Source organism: Elephas maximus, chromosome 4 (genome assembly GCF_024166365.1).
Source record: "Elephas maximus indicus isolate mEleMax1 chromosome 4, mEleMax1 primary haplotype, whole genome shotgun sequence".
In the NCBI taxonomy this organism is placed as follows: Eukaryota; Metazoa; Chordata; class Mammalia; order Proboscidea; family Elephantidae; genus Elephas; species Elephas maximus.
Window position 1 is genome coordinate 188,800,290 of NC_064822.1, and position 14,367 is coordinate 188,814,656.

Below are 14,367 nucleotides of genomic sequence, written 5' to 3' on the forward strand. Positions count from 1 at the left end.
GAAGGAAGAAGCCCAAGCTGCACTGAAGGCATTGTTGAAAAACAGGACTCCAGGAATGGACAGAATACCAAATGAGATGTTTCAACAAATGGATGCAGTGCTGGAAGTGCTCACTCATCTATGCCAAGAAATATGGCCAACCAACTGGAAGAGATCCATATTTATGCTATTCCCAAGAAAAAAGGTGATCCCACTGAATGCAAAATTACCTAGCAAAGTCATTAATATTACAAGCAAGTAAAATTTTGCTGAAGATCATTCAAAAGCTGCTGCAGCAGTGTATTGACAGGGAACTGCCAGAAATTCAGGCTGGATTCAGAAGAGGACGTGGAACCAGGGATGTCATTGCTGATATTAGATGGATCATGGCCGAAAGCAGAAAATACCAAAAAGTTGTTTATTTGTGTTTTATTGACTATGCAAAGGCATTCGACTATGTGGATCACAACAAACTATGGATAACATTGCAAAGGATGGGAATTCCAGAACACTTAATTGTGCTTATGAAGAACCGGTAAGTAGACCAAGAGGGAGTCATTCAAACAGAACAAGGGGATACTTCATAGTTTAAAGTTAGGAAGGGTGTGCATCAGGGTTGTATCTTTTCACCATACCTATTCATTCTGTGTACTGAGCAAATAATCTGAGAAGCTGGACTATATGAAGAAGAACAGGGCATCAGAAATGAGGAAGACTCATAAACAACCTGCAATATGCAGATGACACAACCTTGCTCGCTGAAAGTGAAGAGGACTTGAACCACTTACTGATGAAGATCAGAGACCACAGCCTTCAGTATGGATTGCACCTCAACATAAAGAAAACAAAAATCCTCACAACTGGACCAATGAGCAACATCATGATAAACGGAGAAAAGATTGAAGTTGTCAAGGATTTCATTTTACTTGGATCCACAATCAACAGCCATGGAAAGAGCAGTCAGGAAATCAATGATGTATTGCATTGGGCAAATCTGCTGCAAAGGACTTCTTTAAAGTGTTGAAAAGCAAAGATGTCACCGTGAAGACTAGGGCGGGCCTGACCCAAGCTGTGGTGTTTTCAGTCATCTCCTATACATTTGAAACCTGTACAGTGAATAAGGAAAACTGAAGAATTGATGCCTTTGAATTGTGGTGTTGATGAAGAATGTTGACTATACCACAAACTGCCAAAAGAACAAACAAATCTGTCTTGGAAAAGGTGCGGCCAGAATGCTCCTTAGAGGCAAGGATGGCGAGACTGCGTCTTACATACTTTGGACACGTTGTCAGGAGGGATCAGTCCCTGGAGAAGGACATCATGCTTGGCAGAGTACAGGGTCAGCGGAAAAGAGGAAGACCCTCAACGAGGTGGATTGGCACAGTGGCTGCAACAGTGGCAAGGATTGTGAGGATGGCACAGGACTGGGCAGTGTTTCCTTCTGTTGTACACACGGTCGCTATGAGTCAGAGCCAACTCGATGGCACCTAGTGACACCACCACTGTGGAAAATGGGGGTTATTCTGTGGTAGTATGTTGTTGTTTTGTGCTGTCGAGTTGATTCCAACTCTTAGGGACCTTAGATGACACAGGAGAACTGTCCTATAAGGTTTCCTGAGTGGTAATCTCTATGGAAGCAGATCGCTAGATTTTTCTCCTGCAGAGCTGCTGGGTGGGTTTGAACCATGGACCTTTTGGTCAGCAGCCGAGTCCTTAACCATTTCGCCACCAGGGTTCCCTCTGGTAGCACATAGTAGATTTTTAATAAGCAGTGAAGTATCTCTAAAATTCTCTCCATCTCTGCCTAAAAAGAGAACTTTATTTTCTCACAGTTCAGGAGGCTAAAAGTCTGAAATCAGTGTGCCAAGTGTAGAGGAAGACATTCTTTTTCTGTGGGCTCTGTGGAAATGTCCTGGTCTCTTTTCAGCTTCCCAGCAATCTTCTTGTGGCTTGGCATCTCTCTTCCCCCATCTCTGCTTGCTTCTCTGTACCTAATCTGCTCTTTTATGTCTCAGAAGAGATTAAGACACATTCCACACTAATAATGCCTCATTAACATAACAACAAATCCATTCCCAAATGGAACTGTAACCACAGGTATGTGTATATACATACCTCCCGCTGCCACGGAGTAGATTTCAACTCATAGCGACCCTATAGGAAGGACAGAGTACAAGTGCTCCATAGAGTTTCCAAGGAGTGGCCTGTGGATTCAAACTGCTTACCTTTTGGTTAGCAACCGTAGCTCACCTTAGCTCACCGTAGCTCTTAACCACTGTGCCACCAGGGCCCTGTACCCACAGGTATAGGGGATAGAGTTTACAACACATGCTTTTGCAGAACACAATTCTATCCACATCACAGTCTCCACATGGAGGCGTCTGCTGCCCCTGTGTCCCTCCCCACTCTCTCCTCCCCATCAACCTCCCCAGCACCCAGCCCAGCTGCCTCTCCTTCCTCCTCCCCTTTTCTTCCTGCTTTCCTTCTGGTTCTCCGCAGGGATCAGGCCTTGTGCTGTGACAATGTCTCCTGACCCATTCCCTGTCCATCTAGAATAATGGGAGTGGTGGGATTTACATTTATCTGGAAATACCTTCCCCCATCACATCAGTATGTTCCACCAAGGAAGGTTTTGTGTTAGTTTCTTCTCAAAGACAAGATTCGTGGTAGGTGTGCTGGAAGGATGGAGTCTTCCAGAGTAGCCAGCCCTGCCTGTTCTAGAAGACAGGATCTGGAACAGAGTGGGCCAAGGTGGCAGTGCCAAGCCCCAGGACCCAAAGGAAGCAAGAACCAGGAGATTTTACTATATTAATGAGGGTTAGGTTACCTGAGGTCAGCCTAAAGCGATTAGGGCTGGTTTTACCGGGACCTTGTTTTTCTTCAGTCTGTTCTCTTGGTACATGGAAATCAGGAAGTGGTTTGGGGTGGCTTATGTTGGTGTATTGCCAGGAGGAAGCTGGGAAGTCACAGGGCGTTTTCCACATGCTGTCTTGGTTGAAGCAGTCACAAGCCTGTCCAAGACACAAGGGGAGGGAACACGGACCCCACTTTTGGTGGGTGGAAGGTTAAAGAATGTACAGCCATTTAAAACCCACCACATCCTCCTGGATGTGGCAGCGATGGCATCGTGGGAAGGGCCCACCCTGCCTGGGCTGTTGTCTGGCTCAAGGCCTAGAACAGTGACCTCAACTTTCTGGGCCTCGGTTTCCTTTTTGAAGAATACATGAGTCTCCAAATGGTGGGTGTAGGGATTAAATGAGATTTTTTCAATCCACTTAGCACACTGCCAGGTATACAGCAAAAAAACACCAGTTGCCGTCGAGCTGAGTCTGACTCAGAGTGACCCCATGTGTGTCAGAGTGGAACTGTGCTCCACAGGGTTTCCAAAGGCTGATTTTTCAGAAGCAGATCACTAGGCTTCTCTTCACAGGTGCACCTGGGTAGACTTGAACCATCAACCTTCCGGTGAACCGCCAGGCACATTCAACGCTTACCACCCAGGGACTCCTGGGTAAACCAAAACCTGTTGCTATTGAGCGAATTCCGACTCATAGCAACCCCCTAGGGCAGAGTAGAACAGCTCCATATGGTTTCCAAGGAGTAGCCGGTGGATTCAAACTGCTGACCTTTTGGCTAGCATCTGAGCTCTTAACCGCTGCACCCCCAGAGCTCCCCCCAAAACCAAACCCACTGCCATTGAGTTGATTCTGACTCATAATGACCTCATGGGGTTTCCAAGACTATAAATCTGTACAGAAGCAGACTGCTACATCTTTCTCCCACAGAGCCACTAGTGGTTTCAAACCACCAGCCTTTTGGTTAACAGTTGATTTCTTTAACCATTGTGCCACCAGGGCTCCTTGGGTATACAACAAGTGCTCATTAAATGTCAACTAGCAGGATTATTGTGGCTACAGTGCCTAACAAAACTGCTTACTAAAAGAAAGCAAACAACCAAAAAGGGGGTAAGACGGGCACTGAGACTGCCTCATTACCGGGCAGCCTCGGAGAAAGGCAGAAAGTTCCAGGAGCTCAGAGGCTGACTTTGACACTTATAATGGCGCAGGCTGATAGGAACTGGCTGCTCAAGGTGAGGACAGGAAGAATCCCCACTAGGGTGAGAACTCCTCATTTGTTGGGGAAAATGCCCAAGAAGCGGTTGGCTTTGCAAAGGGAAAACCCAGAACTGGTGTGGGCAGCCTCTGAGGCTACCAAGGTACCAAAGTCCTTTCCAAGTAAGTAGGAGAATTTCCATTTCCCTCTGGTAGCTTGAGAGGGGAACTTTTTTTTTTTTTTTTTTAACTATTTTGGAGTAATTTCAGACTTACAGAAAAGTTACAAGAATTCTCAGATACCCTTCACCCAGGTTCCCCAAATGCTAACATGTTAATCACATTTGCAATATTATTCTATAGAACAAGAATAATTATTATTATTTCTTGTTGCTTTCAGAACCTCTGTTCTGAGGTTCCAGGAAAAGTCCCAGAGAACACTCTGATTGGTCAGCCTGGGTCATGTGACCACCCTACCGCACGGTCCGATTCAGCCAAATGAGGGTTCCCTGCAGGCGGGGCCTATCTACGGAAAATAGCTCCAGTGGCAATTAGTGTTAAATTAGTGAATGATCTCTCACAGCTGGTCAGCAGGAACAGTGATGGCTTATTGTCACCCCTCCTCCTGTGGCGTCTAGGACACGCACCCTGCCTGCCATGCCTTAGTTACACCTCTGCCTATGGGTGAGTGGGGCCCATTTGCAGAGGAAGCTGGAAGGGGACGGGGTCCTGGGCAGACACAACCAGAGCGGCCGAGCATTCTGCACTATGGAGCTTCCTCCCATGTGCTGCGCAGCACAAGACCTCCTTCTCACCAAGAGACGGGGACCCTCATGCCATGATCTGAGAGGGACCCTCTGTGCACAGGACTTCCTCTCTCATTCGTTCAGCAAATCCTTGTGCCTCAGGCAAGTGCAGGTGGACAAAGAGATAAATGGGGCCTAGCTGGAAGTGCCCCTGCCCTCCTGGAGCCCCATGGGTGTAGGAGGGGAAGACGGCCACACAAACCACCAGGCTCATAAGCAAGTAATTGGGACTGTGGTGAGGCCTAGCACAAAGGCTTGGAGGTGGGAAAGGCTGTCATGTTCAAAGGACAGAGAGGAGATCTGTGCAGCCAGTGCCCCATGGGGGAGAGAACTGTGATGGGGGCAGTAGGGGTAAGGGCACAGAAATGGCTGGGAGGTAGTGAATCGGATTCGAACTTGGCCACATCAAGTTTGAGATGCCTACGAGGACCCCTGGAGCAGGCATGGCTTACGTGAGGCCAGAGCCGAGGGACCTCCGAGATCAGGATGAGGGAGCAAAATGGGGCCGAGTGAGGGATTTAGGCCCAAGACCAGGATCCATGCCGAGGAGGAGCCTCAATTAGGGCCCGTGGGCAGCTGGCTGGAGTCAGGCTGTTCCGTGCTGGGTACACAAACAACCAGGTCCTATCTCGGGTGGAGACACATAACCCATTGCTGTCAGTTTGACTCCGACTCCTGGTGACCCCATGTATGTCAGAGTAGAACTGTGCTCCATAGGGTTTTCAGTGGCTGTAATCTTACAGAAGCAGATCTCCAGGGCTTTCCTCCAAAGTGCCTCTGGGTGGATTCAAACCTTTCAGTTAGTAGTCAAGTAGTCAAGTGCGTCAAACATTTGCAGCACCGAGGGACCTTGGGGGAAGACAGAGTATCTCTATTTTGATTTGGCCATATTTCCTCATTTATTCATTCACCAAGTATTTATGCACTTCTACTAGGTGGCGCCAGGTCCAGGTACCACGATGGTTTCTTTTTTTTTTTTTTCTTTATTGTGCTTTAGGTGAAAGTTTACAGCTCAAGTTAATTTCTCATACAAAAATGTATACACATATTGTTATGTGTATTTTAATTTTTTTATTTTCATGTAATTGTTTTAACTGAAGTACAAGTGACATCTAGAAAAGCACACAAAAAATAAGACTAGAACTTGACAGAGTTTTTAAAGTTTGCATACCATGTTACTACCACCCAGATGGAGAATGAGACTATACCCCAGAAGACTCCCTCCTGCCCCTTCCAGGTCCTGAGCCCCTCCCCAGCCACCACCTTTGCCCAAAGGTAACACCCAGAGTATCTTTTTTTTTTTTTTTTTTCTGGTGGAAATATATGCAACAAAGCATATGCCACTTCAATAATGAACACACGTACAATTCAGTGACATTGGTTACATTCTTCAAGTTGTGCCACTGTCATGGATTGAACTGTGTCCCCCAAAAATGCGTGTATCAATTTGGCTAGGCCATGCTACCCAGTACTGTGAGATTGTCTACCATTTTGTCATCTGACGTGATTTTCCTCTGTGTTATAAATCCTGCCTCTGTGGTGTTAATGAGGTGGGATAGGCGGCAACTGTGCTAATGAGGCAGGACTCAGTCTACAAGGCTGGATTTTGTCTTGAGCCAATCTCTTTTGAGATATAGAGAGAAAAAAGCAGAGAGGCAGGGGACCTCATACCACCAAGAAAGCAGTGCCGGGAGCAGAGCCCGTCCTTTGGACCCAGGGTTCCTGCTCAGAGAAGCTCCTAGTCCTGGGGAGGACTGATGACAAGGACCTTCCTCCGATGGCGACAGAGAAAGGCTTTCCCTGGAGCCGTCACCCTGAGTTTGGACTTCTTGCCTACTGGACTGTGAGAGGATAAACTTCTGTTTGTTAAAGCCACCCACTTGTGGTATTTCTGTTACAGCAGCACTAGATGACTAAGACAGGCACCTTTCTCCACAACATTTCCTAAACCATCACCGTCATCAATAAAAACTCACCACCCCCCCAACTTCTCATCTATCCTTTCTAGTAGCTGTAGTCAATTTGATCATATGCAGATAGTTCTTTAAAAAAGTATAATGCTTAATGCATACGTTCTTTTCTAATTAAGCTAAACTAGTGTTTGATCTGGAAACCCAGGTGGTATAGTGGTTAAGAGCTATGACTGCTAACGGAAAGGTCCGCAGTTCAAATCCACCAGGCACTTCTTCAAATAGATGACTTCAGGAGATAGTTTCAGTTCAAGATTTAAAGATTTTCTCAGGGTAAGAGTTTCGGGGGCCATCTGGTCTCAGAATATCTTTTAAACACAGCTCCCCTAAACAGCACAGCCTTTACCCAGAAGCAGCTCCTGGGCCGATTTGGCCCATCCAGGGGACGCTAGAGAAGATGGTAGGAAGGCCGCTGGTTTGGGGGGCCCTGGACTGTTTGTCCTCCAGCCCCAGGCACACCCCAGCTCTAGCCCACGAGGGGAAAGGGCCCAAAGCTGCTCTTCCCTGGACAATCGGGCAGAATGAGCGCCAGTGACCAGCTCCCCCAGCCTCACCTGGGACATGCAGTCTGACAGACTCCCCCCACCACCCCTTGATTTGTGAATCTATTTTTAGGAATAGAACAACCTGAAAAATGCAGATGACACAACCTTGCTTACTGAAAGTGAAGAGGACTTGGAGCACTTAGTGATGAAGATCAAAGACTACAGCCTTCAGTATGGATTATACCTCAACGTAAAGAAAACAAAAATCCTCACAACTGGACCAATAAGCAACATCATGATAAATGGAGAAAACGCTGAAGTTGTCAAAGATTTCATTTTACTTGGATCCACAATCAACAGCCATGGAAGCAGCAGTCAAGAAATCAAAAGATGCATTGCATTGGGCAAATCTGCTGCAAAGCACCTCTTTAAAGTGTTGAGAAACAAAGATGTCACCTTGAGGACTAAGGTGCACCTGACCCAAGCCATGGTGTTTTCAATTGCTTCAAATGCCTGCAAAAGCTGGACAATGAATAAGGAAGACTGAAGAAGAATTGATGCCTTTGAATTGTAGTGCTGGCAAATAACATTGAATATGCCATGGACTGCCAAAAGAACCCACAAGTCTGTCTTGCAAGAAGTACAACCAGAATGCTCCTTAGAAGTGAAGATGGTGAGACTGCGTCTCAAGTACTTTGGACGTGTTATCAGGAGAGACCAGTCCCTTAAGAAGGAAATCATGCTTGGTAAAGTAGAGGGTCGATGAGAAAGAGGAAGACCCTCAACAAGATAGACTGGCACAGTGGCTGCAACAATGGACTCAAGCATAACGGTTGTGAGGATGGTGCAGGACTGGGCAGCGTTTCATTCTGTTGTACACAGGGTCGCTACGAGTCAGAACCGGCTCGATGGCACCTAACAACAACAACAATTTTTAGGGAAAATCTTGTAGTTATTTGTTGCTGTCGAGTGGGTGCTGACTTACGGTGACCCTATGTATTACAGCGTAGAACTGCTCCACAGGGTTTTCACGGCTGTGATCTTAATGGACGCAGATCGCCAGGCCTTTCTGAGGTACCAGTGGGTAGGTGTCGCCAGCCTTCAGGTGAGCAGTTGAGGGAGAACCGCTTCACCACCTAGGAAAATCGTTCACAAGTGTAAAATCCTTAAAACACCCTTATCTACACATTTTCCAAGCTGTGCCTACTGATAAGGATAAAATTACATGAAAGAAACAGCTATGGGCAAAAATACCCTCCTCTTGGCCCAGGCCATTTAGGTCACTTGCGGCTGAAGTTTGAAGGTTTGCACTAAGCTGCTGGCTCCTGGCTGTGTGTTCTGCAAATATTTCAGACCCTGACAATAACGTCCACGGGGAGACCTTGAGCACACTCATTGGTTTTCGCTCGCCTGCTAACCGAAAGGTAGGCGTTTCGAAGCCACTTAGTGGCTCCACGGAAGAAAGACCTAGTGATCTGTTTCCATAAAGACTGCAGCCAAGAAAACCCCATGGGAGCAGTTCTACTCTGTAACACATGGGGCTGCCATCAGTTGGAATTGACAACAACAGAGAGGTTGATAACTTGCTGCAGGCCACACAGCATGAACGGCATGGTTACACAAGGCCAAGCAGGGGACTCCCAGCTGACAGCCCTGGGTGGCCCAGGACTGGGGCAAGATGCTAAGAAGGGGTGTGTTGGTGTAACGTGAATAGAAGGGGAAGGCAGTGTGAGAGCTGCTCGGCCCTGTCCTGGACCAGTCGCTCACCCATTTATTCAGCTAGTCTCTGTGAAGCATTTGGGACCCGGGCAGCCGCCCATCTTTGTGTCAGTGTCCTGGGGTTGCTGGAACAAATGACCACACACTGGGCAGCTTAATACAACAGGAATTAGTCCTCTCCCGGTTCCTGCGGCCAGAGTCCAAAGTCAAGGTCAGCAGGGTTGGTTCCCTCTGGAGGCTCTGACGGAGGGTCCCTTCCGTGTCTTTCTCCAGGCTTCTGTTTTGCCGGAGGTCTGTGGTGTTCCTTGGCTTGTGGCCGCATCACTCCACACTCTGCGTCTCTTGTCACCTGCCCTTCCCCTCAGGGTCTCTTCTGTATCTCAAATCTTGTCTCACATCTCCCTCTGCTTTCCCTTATAAGGACACCGGCCATTGCATCTAGCTCCCACCCTAAATCCAAGACCATCTCATCTTAAGGTCCTTAACTGATTCGGTCTGCAAAGACCCTCTTTCCAATTAAGGCCGCATTTCCAGGTACTGGGGTCAGGATGCAAACCGGTCTTTAAAAAAAACCCGTTATTCAGCCCACCCCAATCTTGAAGAAGATTGGGCACCTTCCTCCATCTCTGCAGGGCAATCTCGGGTAGGGAAGTGTGCAGGTGGGCACCGAGGGCAGGGCCAGGCGGTGGGTCAGATGGAAGGAGCTGGGTTTGGGGTCCATATCAGAAGGAGCCACCAACAAGCCTGATAAGGAAGGTCTCAGGAGGTAGGGAGAGAACCAGACTGCACCCCGACACTGCCTTTCTCCAAGGGCCACCATGGCCCCAAAAGCCTCAACGTGTCTGCCCGAGTGTGACCATGAGCCCCCCTCCCCAACCACGTGAGAGCAGGTGGGAAGGCCACATGAGGCTTTCCTGCAGTAGGCAGGGCAGGGACGGCTTAGGAGACCCAGAGAGGGCGGGACTGCTTCGCGGTAACCACCCACCAGGAGGAGGAGGGGCAGCACCTGCTGCCAAGGGTCCAACTGCATTGGTCCAGTTCCAGGTCTTGGGACTGACTCTCCCCAAATGTAAGTAAGCATCCACCCACTTTGGAGGAGGTCCCGCCATTCTCAGGGGCTAGCCCAGCCCCCACGTCATGTCCTTGCGTGTCCTTCTGTCCAGAATGCTCTTGTCACTGATACCCAGAGGTATAGCTCCTTCTCAAAACTCAGCTGTCGGCTTCTCCCCTGGCCCCTTCCTTCCTCTCTCTGTGTGTCTCCACCAAGATAAGAGGCCCTGGAGGTCTTATTGACACTACCCCATGCCTAAAATAAATGCCTAGCACATCATATGAATTAAAAACAAAAAGTTTGTTAAATGAATGAACTTCCTAACATTCTGAACAATCTAACACCGGGATGAGCCATATGGTGGTAGTGAGATCCCCGTCACTGATGGTATTTAAGCATGTGCTAGAGTGCATCAGAGGGGACAAAGTCAGGTGGTAGCATCAAAGCTTAGATCTCACAGATGCCATCCGAGGGACTCTGACCTTCCACTGCCCCCAGTCCCCTGGGCTGCTATCATCTCATTGTGGGACATTGGGCAAGCTCCCCCTCCCCCAGGCCTGAGCCTCTCGACAGTTCTAGAAAACAAGAGGCGGCAGCATCTATTTGGCCAAACCACCCAGACGGAACAAGCTGCAGAAGGAAAGACCAATATTTATTCATGATCATATTCAGAAATTAGACCGGGGAGCCACAAATAGACTTTTCTAACGAGAGCACGTCTGTCCCTGCCTCTCGGCGCATGCTGCAGACACATTCCTCATGTCACGTCTTGCCTCCTCCTGCTCTGGGGTTTGGCTTGAAGGTTTGCCAGCCGCTGGGCTGTATTCTGAGGTGATTAATGGGAAGGTGGAGCACCACCAACAACCAGGATGTCCTTGTTAAAGGACAACTGCTCTTCCCGACAAGGCCCCTCCTGAGCGCAGAGCTGGGTGAGCCTGCAGTTCTCACCCTCCTTGTGGGGTTGACGGGGCAGGACGGGGGAGGCAAGGGCAGTGCCCTGAGAATGCGGCCGCCATCTGGCTGGACAGGACTCATCAAGGTTGAAGCCCACCAGGGGCAGGAGCGCGACTGTTTCCTGCATTGTTGTGCTCAGAGTACGTGCTCAGCTAACACTTTGCCATCATCATTGGGCAAATAGGAAAACGGTGCACCATGCAGCCTTCTGACTCCAACTGGGTGCCTCATCAGAAGCCTTGGCCCCGATAATGGAGGCTGGGAAGAGTGTTTCTCTGGCTCCCAGTTTCTTCTTATCAGGGAACCTCCCTCCCCATTCTGGGCACACAGTGGCTTTCTCTGTTCTGCTCATACGTGAGTACCATGTGGCACCTGGCCAATCCCACTTCTTCATCTGTTCCTGGCGGGGGATAACAGAGTCCTTGACTTGCAGCATGAGACCTGCAGGGAGTGGCCTGCTGGCCATGGGCTGTGTCATGGATTGAATTGTGTCCTTCCAAAATATGTGTGAACTTGCAGGGAACACAACAGTGAATCCCTGATGGAGTAGGAGAACAGTGGGATGCAGACCTCAAATTCTTGTCAAAAGGCCAGACTTAATGGTCTGACTGAGACTAGAGGGACCCTGGAGGTCATGGTCCTCGGATCCTCTGTTAGTCCAAGACTGGAACCATTCCTGAAGCCAACTCTTCAGACAGGAATTGGACTGGACTATAAGACAGAAAATGATACTGGTGAGGAGTGAGCTTCTTGGCTCAAGTAGACACATGAGACTATGTGGGCATCTCCTGTCTGGAGGGGAAATGAAAAGGCGGGGGTGGGGGGACAGGAGAAGGTTGAAAGGACACAGGGAATACAGGGTGGAGAGGAGGAGTGTGCTGTCTCATTAGGGGGAGGGCAGCTAGGAGTACATAGCAAGGTGTGTATAAGTTTTTGTATGAGAGACTGACTTGATTTGTAAACTTTCACCTAAAGCATAATAAATAAAAATATACAAAATATGTGTCAAGTTGACTAGGTGGTGATTCCCAGTGTTGTATGGTTGCCCACCATTTTGTGATCTGATGTGATTTTCCTATGTGTCGTAAACCCTACCTCTGTGATGTTAATAAGGCAGGATTAGAGGCAGCTATGTCAATGAGGCAGGACTTAATCCACAGGATTAGGTTGTATCTTGAGTCAATCTCTTCTGAGATATTAAAGAAAATCGAGCAGAGAGAAGAAGGACCTCATACCACCAAGCAAGAAGAGCCAGGAGCAGAGTCCATCCTTTGGACGTGGGTCCATGTGTTGAGAATCTCCTAGAGCAGGGGAAGGTTGATGACAAGGACCTTCCCCCAGAACTGACACAGAGAGAAGGTCTTCCCCTGGAGCTGGTGCCCTGAATTCTGACTTCTAGCCTCCCAAACTGTGAGAGAATAAATTTCTGTTTGTTAAAGCCATTCACTTGTGGTATTTATGTTATAGCAACACTAGATGACTAAGACAGGCAGTAACCTTGTAACCTGTTTTAACTAATAGGAATTGGAAGAAATGACATAGTTGCAGTCTTTGCCTCTTGGAAAGCTCCTTCTTAGAACTCAGTCACCATGCTGCGAGGAAGCCCAAACAGCCACATGGAGAGGACCACAAGGAGGGGAACTGAGGTCCTTGCCTGTGATGGTTAAGGTTGTGTGTCAACTTGGCTGGACCATGGTCCTCAGTGGTTTGGCCGTTGTGAATTAGCTTGGCAGCTTTTTAATGATATAATCACCTCCATAATGAAATTTGATATAATGTGATTATCTCCGTGATAAGATCTGTTGCGAGCAGACAATCAGTTGAAAGGGATTTTCCTTGGGGGTGTGGCCTGCATCCAAAATAGGTAGACTTTCTGGCAAGGCTCGCTGACTTTTGCTTGCTCTGGATCCTGCAGGTGGCCCCTGTTCGTCAGCCCTCCGGTTCTCGGGCCTTGAGCTAGCAGCTTACCTGCCATCTTAGCTGCCAATCTTGGGACTCATTGGCATCCACAGCCGTGAGTCAGAGGCCTGCTGTCTGACCTTCTGATCTTGGATTCACAAGCACCTGCGGCTACGTGAATAAGGAGAAGCCTCCAGCCTGACCCATGGACTTGGGACTTTCCAGGAGCTACAACAACACGAGCCATTTCCTTTATATAAATCTATTTATATATGTATTTACACTCTGCACTGGTCTTCTTTCTCTGGAGAACCCAGCCTAAGACACTGCCCGATAGCCTCAGCTGAGCTTCTATGTCTGCTTGAAGCTGCCCTTGCTCTGTCTCTTCTCTATGCGAGTGTTGTTCCACCCTCTGCCTGTGTGTGAGTTATGCTTTTATTGATGACCCTGGGCCCCAGACCTCGGCTCAACAGTGTGGCACAGCGAGCAGGGTCAACAATCACCAACTCAGCTCTCTGCAGAGTCATTCCCACCAGCGGTCATAGATCTAGTGATTTCTTCCACCTTAAAAAAGCCTCCATTCCACTTCTGCCCTTCACTGCCTTATTTCTTCCCCTCTCTTTATGCAGAGCTCCTTCTAAGAGTAGAGCTTCTCTCCCTCTTTCTTGATCCACCCCCCAAGCTGGATCTTACCCCCCCCTCCCCGACCCCTAAAACTGCTCTTACTGAAGTCAGCAAACTTGAAATCCTGCAGTTGGCTGCAGACTTCAGCATACTGGCTCCTCAGCAGCTTTTGACTCTGCCGTTGGATCTCTTTCTCCTTCTTCCTCCTTGCTATCCCTCCACACCTGGCTTCCAGGACTATGCATGCTCTTTGTTTCCTCTCTTACAAGTTTTTCCTTCTCTCCTTGGCCTCTTCACATTGAAATGTTCTCGGACTCAGATCTCGGACTGTGCCTCTTTTTTATATGATTTCGTTTCATTTGATCATATCCTGTCATCTTGGCTTTAAATGACACGGAGATACCAGTGCCTCCCATGTTGTAGCTCCACCCCAGACCTCTGTCCTGACCTCCAAGTTGGCTTCCAACTGCCTCCGTGACACCCCCACTTGGATGTCACGGCAACTTCTCAAGCTCATAGGTCCAAAATTGAACTCCTGCTCTCCTGCCAGACTCCCCATCTTAGTTGGTGGCGGTGCCTTTCCAGTTGCTCAGGCCCAGAGCCTTGCGTTCATCCTCTCGCTCACACCCCACATCCAATCTGTTGGGAAATCATGTTGGCTGTACCTGCACATACATCCAGAATCTGACCACTTCTCACCACGCCCACTACTTCCACCCTGGTCCAAGACACTTTCCCCCTTGCCCCCCTACAGTCTGCTCTCAACACAGCAGTTGGAATAATCCTTTAAAAACATTAAGGCAGATTACATTACTCCTCTTTTCAAAA